The sequence below is a fragment of the Carcharodon carcharias genome, chromosome 8, assembly GCF_017639515.1.
Source record: "Carcharodon carcharias isolate sCarCar2 chromosome 8, sCarCar2.pri, whole genome shotgun sequence".
NCBI lineage: Eukaryota > Metazoa > Chordata > Chondrichthyes > Lamniformes > Lamnidae > Carcharodon > Carcharodon carcharias.
The window spans coordinates 49,863,038-49,885,121 of record NC_054474.1 but is presented as its reverse complement, the minus strand read 5'-3'; the positions used below and the strand labels follow the sequence as shown (position 1 = coordinate 49,885,121).

The following is a 22,084-nucleotide window of genomic DNA, read 5'->3' as shown; positions in this document are numbered from 1 at the left end:
CCTTCAATTATCACATTGATTTACCAAAATGTATCTACTAGTGCTAGTGTAGGCACATTTTTAAAAAAAAAATCAAACGATGCAAACTAAGTTGCAAATGATCAAAAGTAACAACTGGCAGTGAAGTGGTGTGTGCCACATAGAGCATTTACTGCAGTATTACAGGTATTTCTAATGTAGTTATGGTGCAAGGGCATGTTCCCAATTATATTTAAGGGAACTCAAAGTGAAGGTAAGATGGACAGTAGAGGATACTGACATTCTGAGGTCAGCCTAGCTAATGAAACATCGTTCATGCATGCACCTTATCAAAACCACAAACTACTTTATCAACATGCGCAAATTACATCAAACTAAGGGCTTATAATTACATCAAATTCAAGATTTTCAATTAGTGTAATTTCATGTAAATTCTGTACAGATTTATTTACAAAGTTTATTTTAAAAATCCATGCATGTTTCCTGGCATACAGCAATTCTTTGGTTGATAAAGTACTGTAATGCATTGGTTAGGTAACTGGACTAGTAATCCAGAGAATGCAAACTTAAACTGCACTCCAGCAACCTGAGAAATTAAATGAGATTTTTAAAAATTCTGCAGACAGAACAAAAAACAGCCAATACCAGTAAAAATGACCAAGAAGCTGCTGGAGTGTCCTAAAAATTCAACTAGTTCCCTAAATTTCTTTAAGGATGGAAATTTGCCATTCTTACCTTTCGACCCACACTAATGTTTTTGACTCTTAACTGCAAGCTACTCAGCCTATCAGTCTAACCAGTGAGTCTCACTTCAGTGATAGGGAAACTATTGGAGAAAATTCTGAAGGAGAGAATCTATCTCCACTTGGAGAGGCAAGGTTTGATCAGCGATAGTCAGCTTGGCTTTGTCAGAGGGAGGTCATGCCTAACAAGTTTGACTGAATTTTTTTGAGGAGGTGACCAGGTGTATAGATGAGGGTACTGCAGTTGATGTAGTTTATATGGATTTCAGCAAAGCCTTTGACAAGGTACCACATGGGAGACTTATAAAGAAGGCAAATGCACATGGGATACAGGGTAATTTGATAAGGTAGATTCAAAATTGGCTTAGCTGTAGGAGACAGAGGATGATGACAAAAGGCTGCTTTAGTGACTGGAAGTCAGTGTCCAGTGGCGTACCACAGGGTCTGTACTGGGTCCTCTATTATTCGTCATTTATATAAACGACATAGATGACAATGTGGGGGGGTAGGATTAGTAAGTTTGCAGATTACACAAAGATTGGCCGGGTGGTTAATAGTGAGGTTGTGTGTCTTAGGCTACAGGAAGATATAGATGGGATGGTCAAATGAGCAAATAAGTGGCAGATGGAATTTAACCCTGAAAAGTGTAAGGTGATACACTTTGGAAAGAGTAATTTGACAAGGAAGTATTCAATGAACGGCACGGCACTAGGAAGTTCTGAGGAACAAAGGGCCCTTGGCGCGTGTGTCCATAGATCTCTGAAGGCAGAGGGGCATGTTAGTGGGGTGGTGAAAAAGGCATATGGGACACTTGCCTTTATCAGTCAAGGCACAGATTACAAAAGTAAGGAGGTCATGTTGGAGTTGTATAGAACCTTGGTGAGGCCACAGCTGGAGTACTGTGTGCAGTTCTGGGAGCCACATTATAGGAAGGATGTGATTGCACTGGAGAGAGTGCAGAGGAAATTCACCAGGATGTTGCCAGGGATGAAACATTTAAGTTATGAAGGGAGGTTGGATAGACTTGGGTTGTTTTCGTTGGAGCAGAGAAGACTGAGGAGTGACCTGATCGAGGGGTACAAGATTATGAAGGCCATGGACAGGGTGGATAGGGAGCAGCTGTTCCCCTTAGTTGAAGTCAGTCATGTGAGGGCACAAGTTCAAGGTGAGGGGCATGAGATTTAGGGGGCGGGGGGGGAAATGTGAGGAAAAATATTTTTATCCAAAGGGTGGTGATGGTCTGGAATGCACTGCCTGGGAGGGTGGTGGAGGCGGGTTGCCTCACATCCTTTAAAAAGTACCTGGATGAGCACTTGGCACGTCATAACATTCAAGGCTATAGGCCAAGTGCTGGTAAATGGGATTAGTTAGGTAGGTCAGGTGTTTCTCGCGTATTGGCACAGGCTCGATGGGCCGAATGGCCTCTTCTGCAATGAGAGATTTTGTGATTCTAACAAACTGTTAAATAGTGGTTTAAGACCACCATGACCGTTTCAAGCCAACTTTTCCAGTGATGCCTACTCCAAAGAATGAACCTTTTTAAAAATGCAGATTCTGACTTCGAAGTCTTGAAGCCAACTACAGTCCTGGCTTTTATCATAACCAACTATTATTACAAGTAGCAACAGGATACAGAGAACAACTAATGGTAGAACTCTTAATGAATACCAACATATTCATTTATACAAAATAATTCGCAAGCTCTCCAGCCCTCCATTCCCATGACATTTGGTCAAAATTTGAGAACTAAAAAATTGTGTCACCTTTTCACTGCCTACATGCTGAAAGACCTTTGAATCTCATCAAAAAACAGAAGTTTATGAATAGCATACTTCAAACGAGAGAAAATGCAAAAGTGTTCAAAAATCATATAGATTACTAGAAGTTAGTAACCTATATTTCCCCTGTGACACTTCAGCCTTTCAGATTCTCAGTACCTCCTTCAGCAGAAATGTACAACGGTTGAGATTATAGAATTTTCCATGGCTACCAGTTCAATCAAAAAGTTAAATTCTTGCAAGTAGGGAAGCATAAAAGGAAAAACAAACAAAAAAATAGGTGGTCTGCTCCTTGAACTTACAATTTAAAAAAAAATTCCAATCACTAAACAATACAAATTAAAAAATGGGAATTCAATGCTGAAGAAAATCATAAAATTTAAATGAACCAATTTTCTAACTAGGATGACTTTGTGATAATTTTGTAAAGATCACAGTTCTGCTGTTATATGCTACTTCACAATCTGACCAGAAATGGTGAAAATGACCTGCTTCCCAAAAGTAATTTGAGATAATTGGCAGGACACTGTACTATTAAAGGCAACAGATTTTGGCAATGACCTTAAACCCCTTTCTTCCCTATTCTTTTGGCCCAAAGCAAAAATGTCACCTGTGCTAGATCTTCAAATATTAAAGTTATTCAGACAAGAAATTTCTTCAGCCACAACAAACTCTACATGAATGGGAGAAGTTAGCAATTGGGAAATGGGAGTTATAGAATATATAGTGAGATTTGCAGGAGTCACTTGAAATAAATAAAGTTTTATATCACTAGCATAAATTGAAGTAGTATTCAGTAAAATAAATCTCTGTCACTTAATCACAAGGCATATACACAAGAGAAAGGTTTATACATGAACCATGACCACTTTCACATCACCTTCATATTCAAAGCTAATTTTGTAATCAGGGAAAAATGTACACTAAGCCAAAGGCAGCAAAATTAGGGTGACCAAAAGCTTAGTCAAAGAGTTAGGTTTTAAAGGAGCATCTTAAAATGAGGAAAGGTGGAGAAGTTTAGGGTGGAAATTCCAGAGCTTAGACAAAGGAAGTGGGGATGCACAAAAGGCCAGAGTTGGAGGTATATAGAGTTCTGAGAGTTGAAGGGCTGGAGAAGGTTACAGATATAGGGAACGACGAGGCCATGAAGAATGGGAATTTTAAAACTGAGGTGCTGGCGGAGCAGAAGCCAATGTGGGTCTGCAGGTACCAGGGGTGCTGCTCGCTTTCATACTTGTAAAGGCATAGAATACTCACACTCCAAGGCAGTAACAAATCTCAAAATATGAAAAGAAAAGATCTTCACTGGTAAAATTTGTGACATCTGAATCCTTGACACCGTAAAGGCCTTAGAGAACATGCTAAACAGAATAATCCAACAGATAAGAGAAGCTTGTTAAAGTAATGAACAAGACTAATAAAGTGGCAGACATATTATAGAAGTCAACACAAATAATTTTAACCCCATGTAATTTACTGTTAAGTCATATTTAGAACATCTTACGCACCTGACTTTCAAGAGAGCACTGATGTATCAGGCTGTTCAGAAGAGTGGCAAGGATGATTCCAGGATTTGCATATCAGTTATGATGGGCAAAGCCCAATCTCATTAATTAACAGTCTTCAAACATTACATTTATCAACATTAAATGAATCAGCTGAAGGATAGCAGATGAACTTCAATTTGTCTAGACACTTCATTCACACTCTTGCTCTCCTTTGTTTGTTGGGGTGAGGGTGAAAGGGAAGAAAGTAAAAGAGAATATCAATTCTGAACAAATGAGTTCAAGGAAGTACAGTGCTGGAAAATTCCAGCTATTTAAGATCTGCATCGTGTGCTACAACCTATAACGAAGTATCATGTACAGATCATGGGATCAAAAATGGAAATGCTGCCGTTTCTGTTTTCACGCACAAGGACACTTTTTACTTCTGAAGGAGAGTCATATTCAACTTGAAACGTTAACTCTATTTCTCTCTCTACAGATGTGGCCAGACCTTCTGAATATTTCCAGCACTTTGTTTTTAATTACACTTCTTACTTTTCTATAGTTCCGAGGAGCTTTTATTGAAGAAACTCAGTACAGTAGCATTAGGTTAGATAATTTAGAAATATTTCAGAATAATTGCCATGTTTTAATGTACACATTCTAACTACTGCTAAGAGCAGGCTCAGGCTTCTTAAATTGAAAATGCCTATAGAAAAGATTCTGTTTTAAAGTACAAGTAAGTTAGGATAAGAAACAATGCAATAAGTTTCAATTTCAACTACTAGACTTCTATAGTCCCTTTAATGGTGCAAACATCACTGTGTGCTTCACAGAAGGATGAGAAGTCAAGCTTAGCAATGACCACAGGACACAGAATATTACAGCCTAGGAGGCAATCATTTGGTTCACTGTAACTGTGCTGCTTCTTTACTGGAGCAATCCAAAATTAATCCTATTCCTCAGATATTCGAGTAGGTGATACAGGTTAAGATTTCCCCTAAAAGATGCAATGGCCTCTGGCCTGTGGCAAAGAATTCCATGTTCTTGCAACTCTATCAAGAAATTTTGCCTTACATCTCTCCTCAATCTCTTCAGACTTCACTTTTCCAGTGGAAACAGCATTATGATTTTGTTTCTCCTCATAAATATAATTTTAGCCCTGCTAGCATCCTTGTGAATCAGAAGACATGATTCTCCATAGTTTTAATGCCTCCTTCTTATAACAGAATGCCCAAACCTGTGCTCTAGCATTGTGGCTTACTAATTTGGTATTTTTTTTTAAACTCATGTTCACAATACCCTATTTATAAAACACAAAATGCTGTTGTCCTTATCATGGCCTTATCTGTTAGCATTCACCCATTGAGTTATGTCTTTCAATGCACAAGCCTCTCCATTCATCTACACATCTCAATACCTTTCCATTGATTATATACCCACAGTCCTGTTTTTTCTCCCAAGATGCATTTTAATATGGATTAATATACATCTGTCACCTGCCTGTTAATTCCAATAACCTGCCTACATCTTCCTGAAATCCCAGACTCCTCTTCACTCTTTGCTAAATCTCTTATTTTTGTTTTGTCAAATTTTGATACGGTGTTCCCTATCCAAATACCAAGTCCAAATCACCTATAATATACTATGATCAACAGTAAATTCGGCATCAACCTTCTGGATGCTTCTCTAGCCCAGTTACTGTAATCCTTCTGTCAAGCAATCAATTTTATAAGACAGGTATGAGAAATTTCTTTCTTAAAGAGGTGGTGGGTTTCGAGAGACAGTTGGAAGCAGGAAACATTAGGTGTAAACAGATATTCTTAGCAATGGATAATAGTGTGCCTGAAATGCATTCTTCATCAAGTAGGAAACCAAGGCTGCATTCTGTCTAGTCCAGGGAGAACAAGTGGCTGGGTGGATAGAATCAGAGTTTAGAGCACAGACCAAACAGGCTTTCAGGCTTTCCAAGGTTGAGCTGGAGAAAATCCAGTCTCCTGCATGAAGGATGTCAGAAAACATGAAAACAAAAGGTGGCTTCAGAGAGGAAGAGCTAGGCATCATGAGTATAGATACAAAGTTGATTTATGCTTAGTGATGTTACTGAGGGGCAGTATGCAGGTGAAGACACACGTGCAAAAATTCAATTTTGGGACACTCCTGAGGTGGCTTTGTGAGTGGGGAAACAGGAAGCATTGCGGATATGTCCATCATATTGACACACAGAGGACTGAAACCATGCATTTAATTAGAAGTTACTTTGATTAATATTTTATTCAATAACTTACCCTTAGTACCAACTTTGTTAAATACATGACTAGAATGCTTAAATTCCAAACCAATAACAAATCCCAATGTTTGGAAAACATAATTCCAAAGAGAAGCTCAAAAAATTTATGATAATGCCTAAACCCTTCAGTGCCTTAACTTCCTTACAGCACACTCCAGCCAATGAATTATATTGCAGCTAATTGTCACTAGCTATCTTTAACTATCAAAGCTAGTTTCGTCCTTGGGCAACAACTGAAAATATCTCATTGGGACCTGGAAAAATGTATTAATTTTGCTTCCAATCTCCATCCCTCCATCATTTTCACATGGTCCATCTCTGACCCTTCCCTTCCTTGACCTCTATGTCTCAATTTCTGGTGATAGACTGTCCACCAATATCCATTACAAGCCTACTGACTCACACAGCTACCTCGACTACAGGTCCTCACACTCCGCTTTCTGTAAGGACTCCATCCCATTCTCTCAGTTCCTTTGCCTCCGTCGCATCTGTTCTGACGATGCTACCTTCAAAAAACAGTTCCTCTGACATGTCCTCCTTCTTCCTTAACCGAGGTTTTCCACCCATGGTCATTGACAGGGCCCTCAACTGTGTCCGGCCCATCTCCCGCGCATCCACCCTCATGCCTTCTCCTCCCTTCCAGAAACATGATAGAGTCCCCCTTGTCCTCACTTATCACCCCACCAGCCTCCGCATTCAAAAGATCATCCTTCACCATTTCCGACAACTCCAGCATGATGCCACCACCAAACAAGTCTTCCCTTCACCCCTCCTGGTGGCATTCCGTAGGGATCGTTCCCTCCTGAACACCGTGATCCACTCCTCCTTCACCCCCTACTCCTCAACTCCCACCTATGGCACCTCCCCATGCCCACGCAAAAGATGCAACACCTGCCCCTTCACTGCCTCTCTCCTCACCGTCCAAGGGCCCAAACACTCCTTTCAAGGAAGCAGCATTTCACTTGCATTTCCCCTAACTTAGTCTACTGCCTTCGTTGCTCCTAATGCGGTCTCCTCTACACTGGAGGGACCAAACGTAAACTGGGCGACCGCTTTGCAGAACACCTGCGGTGTGTCCGCAAGAAAGACCCAAACCTCCCATTGCTTGCCATTTTAACACTCCACCCTGCTCTCTTGCCCACATGTCTGTCCTTGGCTTGCTGCATTGTTCCAGTGAAGCCCAACACAAACTGGAGGAACAGCATCTCATCTTCTGACTAGGCACTTTACAGCCTTCCCGTCTGAATATTGAATTCAACAACTTTAGATCTTGAACTCCCTCCTCCATCCCCAACCCCTTTCGGTTTCTTCCCCCTTCCTTTTGTTTTTTCCAATAATTTATATAAATTTTTCTTTTCCCACCTATTTCAAATGTTTTTAAATCTATATCTTTTATGCCCTGCTAGTCTTTCCACCCCACCCCCACTAGAGCTGTAGCTTGAGTGTCCATTTTTAATTAGCACATTCGTTTAGATAACATCACCACCTTCAACACCTCTTTGTTCTTCTGTCTGTGACATCTTTTGCTCCTATCACTGCTTGCTTGTCCCTACAACCACACCCCCCCCACTTCTCCACCCCCCCCCCCCCCCCCCCCCCCCCCCCCCGCCCCCCCTTAAACCAGCTTAAATTTCACCACTCTCCTAATATTCACTCAGTTCTGTTGAAGGGTCATGAGGACTCGAAACGTCAACTCTTTTCTTCTCCGCCGATGCTGCCAGACCTACTGAGTTTTTCCAGATAATTCTGTTTTTAAACTGAAAATATCCTTGGAAGGAGCAAAATTGCACATGAAGTTTAGGACAGAGAGAGAGAGACCATTTCAAAAAGGAAAATGACCATAACTGTACTGTTGATTAAAAAATAAAGCAACATGAAAGACTGTGCTGAGAGGGTGGGTGGAAGTTAGTACAAGATCGCCTACCAAACAAGTTATTTCCTGGATCCTGGCCAATATTGCAAATTAAATGAGCGAAGAGGTATGTCCATAGTGTGACCTTTATTCAAATCTTGGACTGACTTTATGAAGTTAGTAATTTTGGACAGCAATTAGGTTTTCTGGCAAAAAGGAGAAACATCAAGCTCCTTGGAGGCAAAATTAACAATGGAAACATGAAAGTCGCATCTGAGTTCAGAGAAGTTCAATAAGTCAAAGACTATAAGCGAATTCAAAAGACATGGGATCCGAACTGTTATTATTAGAGCAATGAAGAAAATGTATCCTGAAAGAAACTAAAACTATTTTCACAACTTCAAAAGACCATGGAGAGAATCAGGATACACAAGCATGAAAGTTGTTGCAGTAAGGGTGGATTATCTGCGAAATGTTGATGAATGTACCATACATTTCAACCATCAGCAAAAAAAACACAGGAGTTGAGTTGATGGAGGTGATTAACATGAAGGAACAGAATGGGAAATATAATGAGATCTGGGGAACCATGAATCGATAAAGGAAGTCACTGGAAGAACCAACAACCAGAGAAGATAGAGCAATCTGAGATAAAATTAAAAAGGCACAAATGTTGCTTGGGTGCAAATCCAAACAATGGTAACTTGTTTAAAAAAGATTGCTCTTGAAGGGGAATGGATAGAAAAAAAGAGGAACAAGAACTAATGATATAATTGCTAATACATTTACGTTAAAATTAACTAAATAAGCTACACCTTGCAATTTTAGTAATTGAATGACAAACTGAAAAATTTGAACTGAGATGTCTACTTCCAAGTTATTTGGTGGAACAGTCTAGATATTAGTGAACAGGTTAATGTATAAGATAACCTAACTATAGCTCTCTAAACTGGTTATAATATAGGGATTGGTGCACTTGTCATCTGTAGGCAGGACTGGTAGGAAATGGAGATAGTTTACCCAAGTTATATTGGTATTTGCAGGTGTTAGGAATGAGTTTTAGCTTTAAAGTTTAAGTTTGATTTGTATTTCTGTCAGTGTGTTAAGAAAGGTCAAATGGAGTTTTAGTCTCACTTTAAAAGGGTGCTTGCATTTCTAATGGGGTTTTATACAACTGTTGCAGCTAAGTTACACAAACAAGGGTAGAAGAATTGAACTGTTGTTCAGCAACAGGGGGCCAGAGAGGCAGGTCTCTCCCACCGACACACATACGGAAGAGGAGAAGCACAGTTTTGGTTTGAAAGCTGTGGAGCTCAGTTGGTTTTTTTGAAAGTTGCTGCCAGGAGAAACTGGAGCAAAAGGGGCAGATGGCCAGTCCCAAGTTAAGGAAAACCCCAAAAATCCAGTAGAATTGAAGATTCCAAAGAAGACCTTCTAGTTGAAGGAAGGACAGGAACCTGGAGAAGGTCCTGTTAAGTGAAGTTAAGAGTGAGGGGCAGAGAGAAAGGCTCTAAGCTTCAGATTTGAAGAGTCAAAAGCTGCAGATTTAAAGCAACAACAGTTTATAAGAGAAAAGAAAATCCAAAGAGATGGCTGAAGGTCTGTAGCTCTTTGGTATGGACACGTGAAACAGTGGTGTACTGTTGACGGCTGAGTGGGTAAGTGAGTGTGCGTGGAGGACAGCTTGAATGCTGGAGGTAAACCCTTGCAGTTGGTTTGGGAGAAGATTCCAAAGCGAGTTCTTGGAGAGTGGAAATTGGAAACCCTCATGTGAAAGATGGAGTTCAATGAGACTGTTGGCTCAGTGTGACAAGCATCTGGGGGGAGGAGTTGAGGAGAGATCCATAGCATCTGGTTGAGGTGACATCTGTCACTTGGTTTCAGAGCGTGGTGTGTCTGACCACAGGTTGCTATAGGTTTACATGGGCTGTGTGCTTACTGTGGACACTTGCGTATAAGATAGCTTTTGTAACTTATGTTATCCTTACAAATCTGTATTTATCTGTAAAGGTATAGTTGTAGGTGAAGTATAGTATAATTCATCTTTTCTTTCTGAATAAATGTTTTCTTTTGTTAAAAGTTAATCAGCTGACTCCTGTGACTCTTCAGCAGCTACTCTCCACGTATCTAAACCAACAAATAAAAGTCAGGATCTATCAAGCTGGGTTCCACTCTGGGATCAAGCTTGTCCAGGGGTACTCTCATCTAAAGATCGTAACAAAGTGGGGGCTCTTGCAGGATTTGAAATGTGGACAGTGGGTGGTTGGAGGTGGAATAATAATTGGTCTGAGATTGGAAATCCTTGAACATTGGTGGGATCTGTGAATCCTTTTAACGAGGACATGGAGGGAAAGAGGTACTGGACATAGGAATTGGAGTTGCAGTGAGATATTATACAGATTGGAATTTGAAATGGCATTGGACGTTGCTCAGGCGCTTTTTTTTTTAAACAGATGGAAAATATGACTGACTGGTTAAGTTGATGGAATCAGCAGATAAATTGCAGTTGAGATTACCTGCTGGGGCAAAGAAAGCAGACAAAGGCAAAGTGATAGCACAGCATTTAAAGTTGGAAACGATACCTGACACTAGTGACTCACAGCTGGAGGTAGCTAGGCTTCAGTTAGAAATTAAGAGGCTTGAATTTGAACAAGCAAATGAACTGAGAAAACTTGAAACGAAGGCAAATGAAAAAAAAAAGAATGGCAAATGAAAACTGGAACTAGAGGTAAAAGGAAAAGAAAGGGAAAAAAGAGATTATTTCAAAAAGAAATGGAAATGTGAAAACTTGATGTCCAATGGAAATGTTAGCAATGGAAGAGAGAGTGAAGGAGCAAGAAACAATACCAGCCTAGAAGGGCCAGAAGTTAAAAAAGATCTCAGATGCTGAGGAATGTTCTGATGATGAAAAAACCTTCAACCTAAAACCTAGTGGTGAGATGTTTAAGTTTGTGTAAGCTCTCCCAAAGTTTGAGGAAAGGGATGTAGAGGCATTCTTTATCTCGTTTGAAAAGGTGGCTAAGTAAATGAAGTGGCCAAAAATCTGGACCTTGCTCCTACAGAGTAGGGTGGTACGTAGAGTTCATGAGGTTTATGCTTCACTTTCAGAAGAGGTATGGGTGGATTATGATACAGTAAAAAAGGCTATTCTGATTGCATATGAGTAAGTCTCTGAGGCGTACAGGCAGAAATTTCAGAATATAAGGAAACAACCTGGGCAAACTTATATTGAATTTGAGGGTAAAGCAAAGTAATTTTGACCATTGGATACTGGCATTAAAAGGTAGAGATGATGTATGAAGTTCTTAAAGAAGTAATTCTTTTGGCAGAATTTAAAGATTCAATTTCTTCAATAGTGAGAACTCATGTGGAAGACCAGAAGGTTAAAACAGTTAGACAGGCAGCAAAGATGGCTGACGATCATGAACTGGTCCATAGATCTAAGCCTTTTTCCCATCATCCCCATAAACCTGTGAAGGATAAAAGATGGAAAGGTGAAAGGAAGGTAAGTAGCCAGGGAAGAGAAGGGACAGTTGGGAATTCTCGGAAATTTCTCCTCAGACCAGAAAGGAAGATACTGAGGGTGGAAGTGACGTTAAAAACCCTAAGTGTTTTCATTTTAATAAGGTGGGACATGTTAGGGCAGATTGCTAGAAATTAGATGGTAAATCTATTGCAGTACAAGAACGCCTAAGGAATCCTCAGGAAAGGTAGTATCAGAAAAGGAAATGGTTATTAAAACTATAGCAGTGGTACAAGTGAAATGTGTTCTCTCAGAATATACAGGAAAGGGGATATGGTTCAGGATAATCCAAAGAATTCTTCTTTGGTTACTGGTGAAGCAAGTCAGACTAATAAGAGGGTCTGGATGTTGTGTCGAAAGGGGAAGTGTTCCCTTACTCCTCCAACAAAATAAGTAAACAGAGTAAAATTGAGTGATACAGGAGCAGATCAGTCACTGATGGTGGCTGATGATACAATTTGTATTCCAGATAGTTTCATGAAGGAAAAAATATTAATAAGAGGTATTAACAGAATTTATGAACCTGTTTTCTTGCACAAAGTTAACTTATAAAGTCACTTTGTAAATGGAATTGTTACAATGGAAATTATTCCTAAATCACCTACTGAAGGGGTGAATTTTATTTTGAGTAATGATTTGGCCAGTGGAGGCAGTAATGTGGCACCAACCGTATTGCAGCAGGCGATTGATCTTAACAAACTTCAGGAAACTACTGTGGCCAAAAATGAATGTTTCTTGCAGATAACAAGCAATTGAAGGAAAACCTGATTAACGTAGAAAATCAAGTTTCATGTATGAAAGAGGGGTTTGCTAATGAAAGAAGAGAATTGATGAGAACAATTGAGAACCAGTCACAGAAAGTAGAACACTTGACTGAGGATTGAAATGTCTAAATGATAAACTTGTAGAAGCAAACTTAACAAAGGTAAATCTTCAGTTAAAACTTGATGAACTTCCAGCATCAGCAGTTGCTATGAAATATCAGGAAAAATGCCTTGCAAAAGAAAAAGAGTTGTTGGTGAATCAGAATAATTGGTTGAATGCAGAATTAAAAACCAAAACTAATGAACTGTTAGAACTTCGCCGTGAAAAGATTAATGAAATTCTCGAACTTCAATGCAAACTGGAGAAGGTGAAAGAGAAGATGTGCGAAATGGGTGTCACAGTTTGAAAGTTGTTCCTGTGAATAAAAATGCTTTGTTGAATTGTGGTCCAGTTGAACAAAGAATTGATCTAAGTAAAATTACTGATGTACCAACCTTAGTAATAGACAAATGAAAACAGCTAATGTGCATGCAGAATTGGAAATCAAGAATTGCCAACAAAAAGGACTGAAATTGCAAAATGGTCTGGAAAAGTCAATGACCAGAGAGACAGAATTACAAGTGATTGCCAGTGCTAATATACAAAATACAGCAACTGGAATACAGACAAGTGGACAATTTGCAAAAGACCATTCAAAATCTGTAAAGGAGTGGAATGATATAGTTCGTGGATTATGCAAAAGAATTAAAGGATTGGAACGAACTATGAAACTTCATGGGGAGAACATAATTGACACTGCTCAAAAAGAAATTGAAAAGCCCTGTTCGAAATGGGTTCTGGAGAAACAAGAATATCATAAAATGTTTAAAGATCAAACCAAACAGGAATATGAAACGCTTATGTGTGAACATAAAAAGCATTGCAACAACATCCTTGAAATGGCAAAAAGAGATTTTGACCAAAGAAATAAGATGTTAATGCACAAAATTTCCACTTTGACTTTGTTAAATCAAAATGAGAATTGACCACATTTCAGTTCAGAAAATGAGCTTGAGAATGGGATTATGCCTACAGTGAATGAAAAGAACGACTGAACTGTAGACTTAAATTAAACATTCTTTGCTGAGTTAAAGAATAGGAGTAAAAAGAAAATATAAAAATTGAATTATGATAATACTATGATGAGCAAATTCTGCTAATCTTGTTACATTTATTGACTTTAAGTACATTTTTGTAATTGTACGATAACATGTCTAATTGCAAAATGAAATGGAAAATTATTGTCACAGTATGTAATAAGCTATTGTTAGAGGTTTATGATGTTACGTTTGTATGAGGTGGATGTAAGGCCATTGTAAAGAAACCTTCACTGTTGTAAAGCTCTCTTTCCTCCAAGGAGAGAAGTGTTAGGGAATAGAGATAGTTTAAGTTAAGTTATATTGGCATTTGGAGTTGTTAGGAATGAACTTTAGCTTTAAAGTTTAAGCTTGATTTGTATGTGTGTCTCTGTGTTAAGAAAGGTCAAATGGAGTTTTAGTTTCACTTTAAAAGGGTGCTTGCATTTCTAATGGGGTCTTATACAACTGTTGCAGCTATATTAAACACACAAGGGTAGAAGAATTGAACTGTTGTTCAGCAACAGGGGGCCAGAGAGGCAGGTGCCTCCCAAAGATGGATAGACACAGACACACACACACACAAGAAACACAGTTTGGTTGAAAGCTGTGGAGTTCAGTTTTTTTTTAAAAGTTGCTGCCAGGAGAGACTGGAGCAAAAGGGACAGATAGCCAATCCCAAGCTAAGGAAAACCCCAAAAATCCAGGGGTGTGGAAGAGGCAGAAGTCCAAAGACGACCTTCTAGTCAAAGGAAAGACAGAAACCTGGAAAGGTCCTGTTAAGCGAAGTCAAGAGTGAGGGGCAGAGAGAAAGCCTCCAAGGTTCAGATTTAGAGACAAAAGCTGCAGAAAGCAGATTTAAAGCAAGAACAGTTTGCAGAGACAAAAATAGTCCAGAGAGATAGCTGAAGGTCTGTAACTCTTTGGTATGGGCATGTGAAATAGTGGTGTACTGTTGACGGCTGAGTTAGAGAGAGCGAGAGTGCGTGGAAGGCAGCTTGAATGCTGGAGGTGAACCCTTGCGGAAGGCTTGAGGGAAAGTGTTGGTTTTGGAGAAGATTATAAAGCAAGTTCTTGGAGATTGAAAACCCTCGTGTGAAAGATGGAGTTCAATAAGACTGGTTGGCTCACAGTATGAGAAGCGTCTGGGGAGGGGGGTGCGAAGAGAGATCCTTAGCATCTGGTTGAGGTGATATCTGTCACTTGGTTTCAGAATGTGGTGTGTCTGACTAAAGGTTGCTAAAGGTTTACACGGACTATGTATTTACTGTGGACATTTGCGTATAAGATAGCTTTTGTAAGTTGTGTTATCCTTGCAAGTCTGTGTTTATCTATAAAGGTATAGTTGTAGGAGAAGGAGTATTGTAATATAGTTCATCTTTTCTTACTGAATAAATGTTTTATTCTATTGCTAAAAGTTCATAAGCTGACTCCTGTGACTCTGTTCAGTAGCTACTCTGTACGTATCTAAACACGCAAATAAAAGTTAGGATCTATCAAGCCGAGTTCCACTCTGGGATCAGGCTTATGCAAGGATAATTTCAGCTGGGGATCGTAACAGGAACAACTTTGTTTTGGGTAATTTAATTCTAACTTTCCATAAAATACAGTTGTCAAAACATTAAAACAGCAAATAACCTCAGTTTTAATACGTACGCTCACTATAAAGTGAACCAAATCGAAGCCTCAAAGCCAGATCTTTGTGGACATTGTAAAAGTAACATTTTAGGCCTCTTGCTCTAAAAAACTGACTCACTTCTCGACAACAATTGATAAAACTTAATACACAAAATGCTTAAAGTGACTGCGTACATCTAAACCATGCCTTTATAAGTGACAGTAGCGAGCATAATTCTGTACACCAAACAATGCAAAAAAAAATTCATATCTTAGGTAAAGTAACTCAATGTTCGTTGCAAATTAGAATAACATTTTGACTAACAGGCTTGTAATCTTTAAATTATAAGCTTCAAAGGTTCTTAGCAATACTTGGGGTTGGGCAAATTCAGGTTGCACAATCTGTTAATCTTCATACCAAAGTCATCTGTCCTAATATCTCTTAATATGATCCAATGTAAAATTTTGTCTAATAATGCTCCTGTGAAGCACTTTGGATGTTAACGTTCAAGGCACTATATAAATGCAAGTTGTTTTGTTATTCCAGAACTTCAAACCAGCAGAAGCTGAGCAAACAGCATAAATCATTTTAAACAATGAATATTTTATAAATATACATAAATCACATAATAAGCAATCTTTAGATCTAGCCTCCAGAGAATACCAGTAAAAATCTAAATGGGCATCTACAAATTCAAACAATAAAGACCACTCTACCAACAACAAACAGCAGCAGCAGAAACTCACCAAGGCTCCTTAGGCAGCATCTTCCAAAACCACGACTGCTACCATCTAGAAGGACAAGGGCAGCAGATACATGGGAACACCACCACTTGGAAGTTCCAAGGCACTCACCATCCTGACTTGGAAATATATCACCATTCCTTTACTGTCGTTGGATCAACTTCTGGAATTCACTTCCTAACAGCACTGTGGGTGTACCTACACCACAGGGACTGCAGCAGTTCAAGGCAGCAGCTCTCCACCACTTTCTCAAGGGCAATCAGGGATAGGCAATAAACGCTGGCCTAGCCAGCAACACCCATACCCCATAAATGAATTTTTAAAAAAGTATCAACTCATCCATGAAACTTTTTAATATTAAATTTATCTTATAAAAGATTAAAGATCATTAAGGTTTAAAAACAATCTACTATAATCACAAGGTTCTGATCCATCGAAGGGCATTATGTAATTCATCATGCGCTTTTAAAATCAGCACAAACGATAACATACAATTAAAAATTCTAGGTCCATGGTTTTGGTTTAAAGAAAGCACAACATTAATGAATGTCCCATCATTATCCAAGACCAAATCACAAAGCACAAAGCTAGAATTTTCCATTATCTGCACACAGAATAAGGTTTTATTAAAAGAAATACACTCTTGCATACAAAAGAGAGGAGTGGGCAGCAGCGAATCCAGGGGAGTGGGGGTGGTGGGGTAGGCCTAGCCAGGGTCCTAGCGGTGGTTTTGGGAGGGGGGTGCGGGGGTGTGCACAGCAGGAATTTTTTTTTCCTCATTTCCACTGCAGCCAAGATTGAGAAGATTTAGTGTTAACAGGTTTTAACTGATAATTGTACTGCGAATTAACTTGTTATAATTATGAGGTTTATAAGATTATTATAGTTTGGGACTGTGGCTTCAAATTTAGGGTGTCATGTGACCGGTTCTGAAGTCTGCCTGTCAGTAAAGCTGAGTGGTTTGACTGTTAGAGATCAAAGGAGGGATTAGATTGTTTTACTGAGAAGATGCAAAGTAATCATGGTTGGAGACAATGGCAGCAGTCTCTGAATTTACCATGAGTAGGCCATGAGTCTCCCAAAGTCCCAGAAAGCTGCTATAGGTATCAGGTTGTAAACAGTTGTTCTGTAGGTTGTCCATTTACTTCTAAGATGAAAGGGAGTTGAGATGAAAAAAGCTAACCAACCTAGTATCTAGGTAGAATTGCTGTGTTTCAAGTTGCAATGGAGAAGAGGGCAAAGTCATTTTTGAGATCAGGTTACAAGCTTCTCTACAAATCAGTTAATGTCACTGACAGATAGCAGAGGATCTGGGTGGAAAGGTAGAAAGGGCTGCTTAACTTTGCAAGCTACCACAGCCAGATGGGGGACGTTGATCTTGCAGTTATCTAAGGATTCTGGCAGATTCATCCTGACACAGGGGTGGGGAAGAGCAAGGTTAATTGGCATAAGCTTTGCTGGTGGTGATGGTTTAAGAAACTCTCTGAAAACTGAGCAAATGTACCTGGAGATGTTTACTTGAAGTTAGTACTCAGCAAAATGGAGATCCGGGAACCCACTGGAAGCTGGGAATAACTGTGGACTGTTTGCTAAAAAGACTGTAATTTGCGGAGATTGCAATGGGTAACAAGCAGACAAGAGTAATGTCACTTTCTGTAGTTAGAGTATAAGCTGCCTACAAGAAGAAAATAGTGTATAGTCAAATGTTTTTTTTACTCATTTGTTAAAGTAAAAAGTTTTAAAATGTGAAATCTTGATGTGTCATTCTTTCAGTTAACAACTCCAAGTTTGAATCTGCTTTCACAAGTTATGTCTCTACAGGGATCGTAACATGTCACTTGCATTTTTATTCCCCTCATTAAACATCCACTCTCAACAGTTACCTTCATTTGCAACGGTAGCATCCATAGGCAATAAGATTTTCAAACAACATTTAAAAAGGATCTGCATACAGGCACTTTACATTATACTTAAGAAAATATGCCTCTTTAAGAAGAAATTTGCTTAATTTTTAAAACCATGACAGTAGATGTTAAAGTTATAATGCCCATTGTAGCAAGCCACCAAACAGTTAGGAGCTAGAAATTAATGGCCTGCTTAACTTACCTGGTCCTAATTTGCTTCATCCATCTTCAAGTTTTGTCATGTTGTCATGAAATGTACCGTCAAAATATAAGACTGTGAGGTGCGAATAATATTTGTGCATTTTTAGCTTTTACCAGGTGAAACCTGTTAACTAAGTCGGTATAAGGAAGTGTTACTTAATTCGTGTAGTTTTACAGATATTGTAAAGTAAGCTTTATGAGCCAAATGGTCTTTTTTATCCTAACCTATCTTATTAACATGGAGAGACTAGAAACAAAGTCTCAAGATTTAGTCTATCACCAAATGTATTAATTGAAAAAGACCACAGCCTAGACATGATGTTTAGTTTTGAATATTGAGATATGGGCAGGATGTAGAAGAGTTTAAGATACCAGGATCAGTGGTTTTAGCTATGAAATGAGAAAACGAAAATCATTCCTAGAATAGAGAAAGTATACACAGCGCAATAAAAACTGACATCAAGGCAAAATATGTTCTCTGTGGCATCAAGGAGCCTTGGCAAAATTGAAGTCAATGGAAATCAGAGAGAAAACTCTCCACTAGTTAAGGGCATACCAAGAAAAAAAAAAGGAAAATGGTTGTGGTTGTTGAACGCCAATTATCTCAGTTGCATGAGTTCCTCAGGGTAGTGTCCTAGGCCCAACCATCTTCAGCTGCTTCATCAATGACCTTCCTTTCATCATAAGGTCAGAAGTAGGGATGTTTGTGCATGATTGCACAATGTTCATTATTATTTGCAACTCCTCAGACACTGAAGCAGTCCATGCCAATATGCAGCTAGACCTGGATAACATTCTGACTTGGGCTGACAAGTCACAAATAACATTCACCCCACACAAGTGCCAGGTAATGACCATCTTCACAAGACAGAATCTAAACATCCCTCCCTCTTGACTTTCAAGAGCATTACTGTTGCTGAATCTGTATCAACATAAGGGGTTACCACTGACTCAGTAACGAACTGGACCAGCTATATAAATACTGCGGCTACAAGAGCAGGTCAGAGGCTAGGAATTCTGAGTCTGTCCACCATCTATAAAACACAAGGAACTCCCTCCCTAACTGCACTGTGGGTGCACCTACACCACATGGACTGCAGCGGCCCCAGAAGGCAGCTCACCACCACCTTCTCAAGGGCAACTAGGAATGGGCAATAAATACTGGCCTAGTCAGCAACGCCCACATCCCATGAATGACTTTTAAAAAAAGTCAGGAATGTGATTGAATACTCTCCACTTGCCTGGATGAATGTGGCTCCAACAACACTCGAAGCTCCACTCCATCCAGGACAAATCAGCCTTCTTGATTGGCACCCATTCACCACCTTAAACATTCACTTCCTCCACCACCAATGCACAGTGGTGGCAGCAGTGCACACCATTTACAAGATGTGCTGCTGCATCTTACCAAGGGTCCTTCAACAGCACCTTCCAAACCCATGACATACACTACCTAGAAGGACAAGGGCAGCAGATGCATGGGAACATTGCTACCTGTAAGTTCCCCCCAAGCCACACACCATCCTGACTTGGAACTACATTGCCATTCCTTCACTGTCATGGGATCAAAATCCTGGAACTCCCTTCCCGGCAGCACTGTGGGTGTTCCTGCACCAGATAAGACTGCAGAGGTTCAAGAAATCGGCTCACCACCACCTTCTCAAGGGCAATTAAGGATAAGCAACAAATGCTGGCCTTGCCAGTGACAGCCACATGCCCTGGAAAAATAAAAAACAGAACACGCTGGAGGAATAACTTTTGTGCAGCCTTTATCAAAGTATATTGACAAAGCTAACTTGTCTATTCCCTTCACAAATATTGTTTCCAGTTTTGTTTTTGTTTCATATTTTCAGCTGCTGCAGTTTTCTGCTCATAAGGCTGAACAGGAGAGCTGATTTGGCTATTCAAAATTGAGAGATCTCGATAAATTAAATAAAGAATAACCAAAAGAATGAAGACATTTTAAATACAGGATTTTAAGAGTCTGATCATTAACCTGAATGAAGGTAGTAGGTAAATATTTGGGAGAAATGCCCAAGGATGTAGGGAAAAGACAAAGAAATAGGAATAAATAAGAGCTGGCACATGTGCAATAGGCTGCAGGACCTGCTGTGCTGTTAAATCCTATGATTCCAGTTGCAACTTAGAAGTAGAGTTGTATGAACACATCGATACAAGTTGAAAACCATGTCGCCTAAATGTTTAGTCAAGAAAGCAGGATCACAGAATAAACGTACAAAACGAAACGAGAAGTCCCTGCATTTTACACATCAGGGAAAATACTTCCTGTATACTACAACCCTTAATGTTGAAATTGTGTTTTCACCTGTTTTTCATATTCTACAGGGTAGCTGAAAGGACATTCAATCGCAGCAGCTGCACGTGGTAAATATTGGTCGCTAAAGCTTTTTACAATCGCCGTCGGTGTACTTTGAGTTACTATCATTTATAATTTGAATTAATATAACATTATAGTGCAGGTTTTTTTTGTTCACGTTATCTACTTTAATAGGTCATTTCATTCGAAGTTCGCGTCTATGAACTAAACGTAGTTTTGAAAACTTAATCGGTGTTCAGATCATGCGAAAATGGATATAATGATAAAAAATGTGGTGGTTAAGTTGAGATACTTAATAATTACAAATGTAAAATTATTACTCTTCTCCTAAACATATCAGTTCAATAGCCTTTCGTTTTCCAGACGCTGCACCTACATCCACTTACCAACTGAAGTGGTGAAATGCTATACCATACAAAAAAAGTAAATACACCCTCTATTAATTTGCAGACTGATTAAGTACCCCCAAATCTAGTATTACTAGTATTTACCATTATCAAACTGGGGCTCAAAGAACTACGTTCTGAATCAACCTACCTTCATCGCGGATGTCCCGCCCCTACACTGCAGCCATTGGCTACGAAAAACCCGCCGTGCGCCACATTGGTGAACGGTTAGAGTTTGTGTGGCGCGTTCAGCTGTCAATCAAACCAGACGAGGAGACTTCCGCCACAAAGCTAGGTCGCTCTGTCGTTCAAATAAAAGCTCCCCCTACTACCAACAACGTGTAGGCCTCGCGTTGACTACATAAAAGAAGCGACTTAGTTTTCCGTTCAACCAAGACGCTAATGACTTTTACAGAAATATGAGACTCAAATAAAACGAATGAAGCCGACGAGGTCGAAAGACTAGCTAAGTAATTTTTTAAAAAAAACTTGAGCTGGAAGTTCTAAATTCAAATACTAAAAACCTCGCTCGGTTCAGAAGCTCGTATGTTTACACGTTACAATAAATACCTTTTGGCTTGAGCAAAGCAGGGAATCAATGAAACCTTAAACCAATAGGTTTGAAGTGAGAAAACATATATTTTTGTACCTGCGAACACATAACAAAAGTTCTAGACCTTTCTTCCCCTCGCCTATAAAGCCAGCGAGCCCGTTCTAAAAGCAAACAATCATCATGGCGCCCACTTTCCATTATTTCCCGGAGAGTTTTCCCCTCCTTTGCGGCTCGCTGATTGGTTGCAGCGTGGACCGTACCATTCGGCCTCACGTGAAGAAAAACAAACGGAGCCGGAGCGAGCGGCTCGCGCGGAGGTTGCAGCTGTTGACGGCAGCGCGAGCCTCCTGACAGGAACTGCCTGCCGCGGCCGCTCAACTACTTCAGTGGCAAGAAGGCAACGAGTCGTGGTGGACACCCTGCCTCCTTTACACCACATATATATATATATTTCTCAAGGAGGTGTTTGTGTCCGAGGGATATATTTGGAAGGTTATGCAAATATGTTTTAAATATTATAAACCGCCTAGGTTACCCAACTGGGGTAGATAGTATTGAATTTTATATTGAAAGTGGCGTGCTGAAAAATAATAGTAACCTGACTGATTTAATGATATCGAGCGCAGGCTGTGGTTACTTTGTTTCTGGAAAACTTTTATTTCGTCAAAAGTACAGTATAAAGGTAAAGGAAATAATTGGGGGCCCGCATTGCTCGACATAAAAATACTAGTTCATTATGAAGATCCACAACCTATTGCGGAATAGGAGTTTACTAGAAGATGAGGGTCAAAATATCGTGTTCTCTTTCT

At 39.6% G+C, this 22,084-nt stretch overlaps 1 protein-coding gene across 3 annotated transcripts in view; it reads right to left on the bottom strand.

Moving 5' to 3' along the window:
- LOC121280975 (CCR4-NOT transcription complex subunit 6) overlaps positions 1 to 21,522 on the bottom strand; it is a 71,422-nt gene extending 49,900 nt beyond the window's left edge. For 2 of the 3 annotated variants that reach the window (XM_041193469.1, XM_041193471.1), the window contains exon 1: positions 21,372 to 21,522. The gene's annotated coding sequence lies outside the window, so the exon portion shown is untranslated. Of the gene's footprint in view, positions 1 to 4,008; positions 4,218 to 21,371 lie in introns of all 3 variants that reach the window. The other variant, XM_041193470.1, reaches the window with a different exon arrangement.
- Between the last annotated feature and the right edge of the window lie 562 nt (positions 21,523 to 22,084).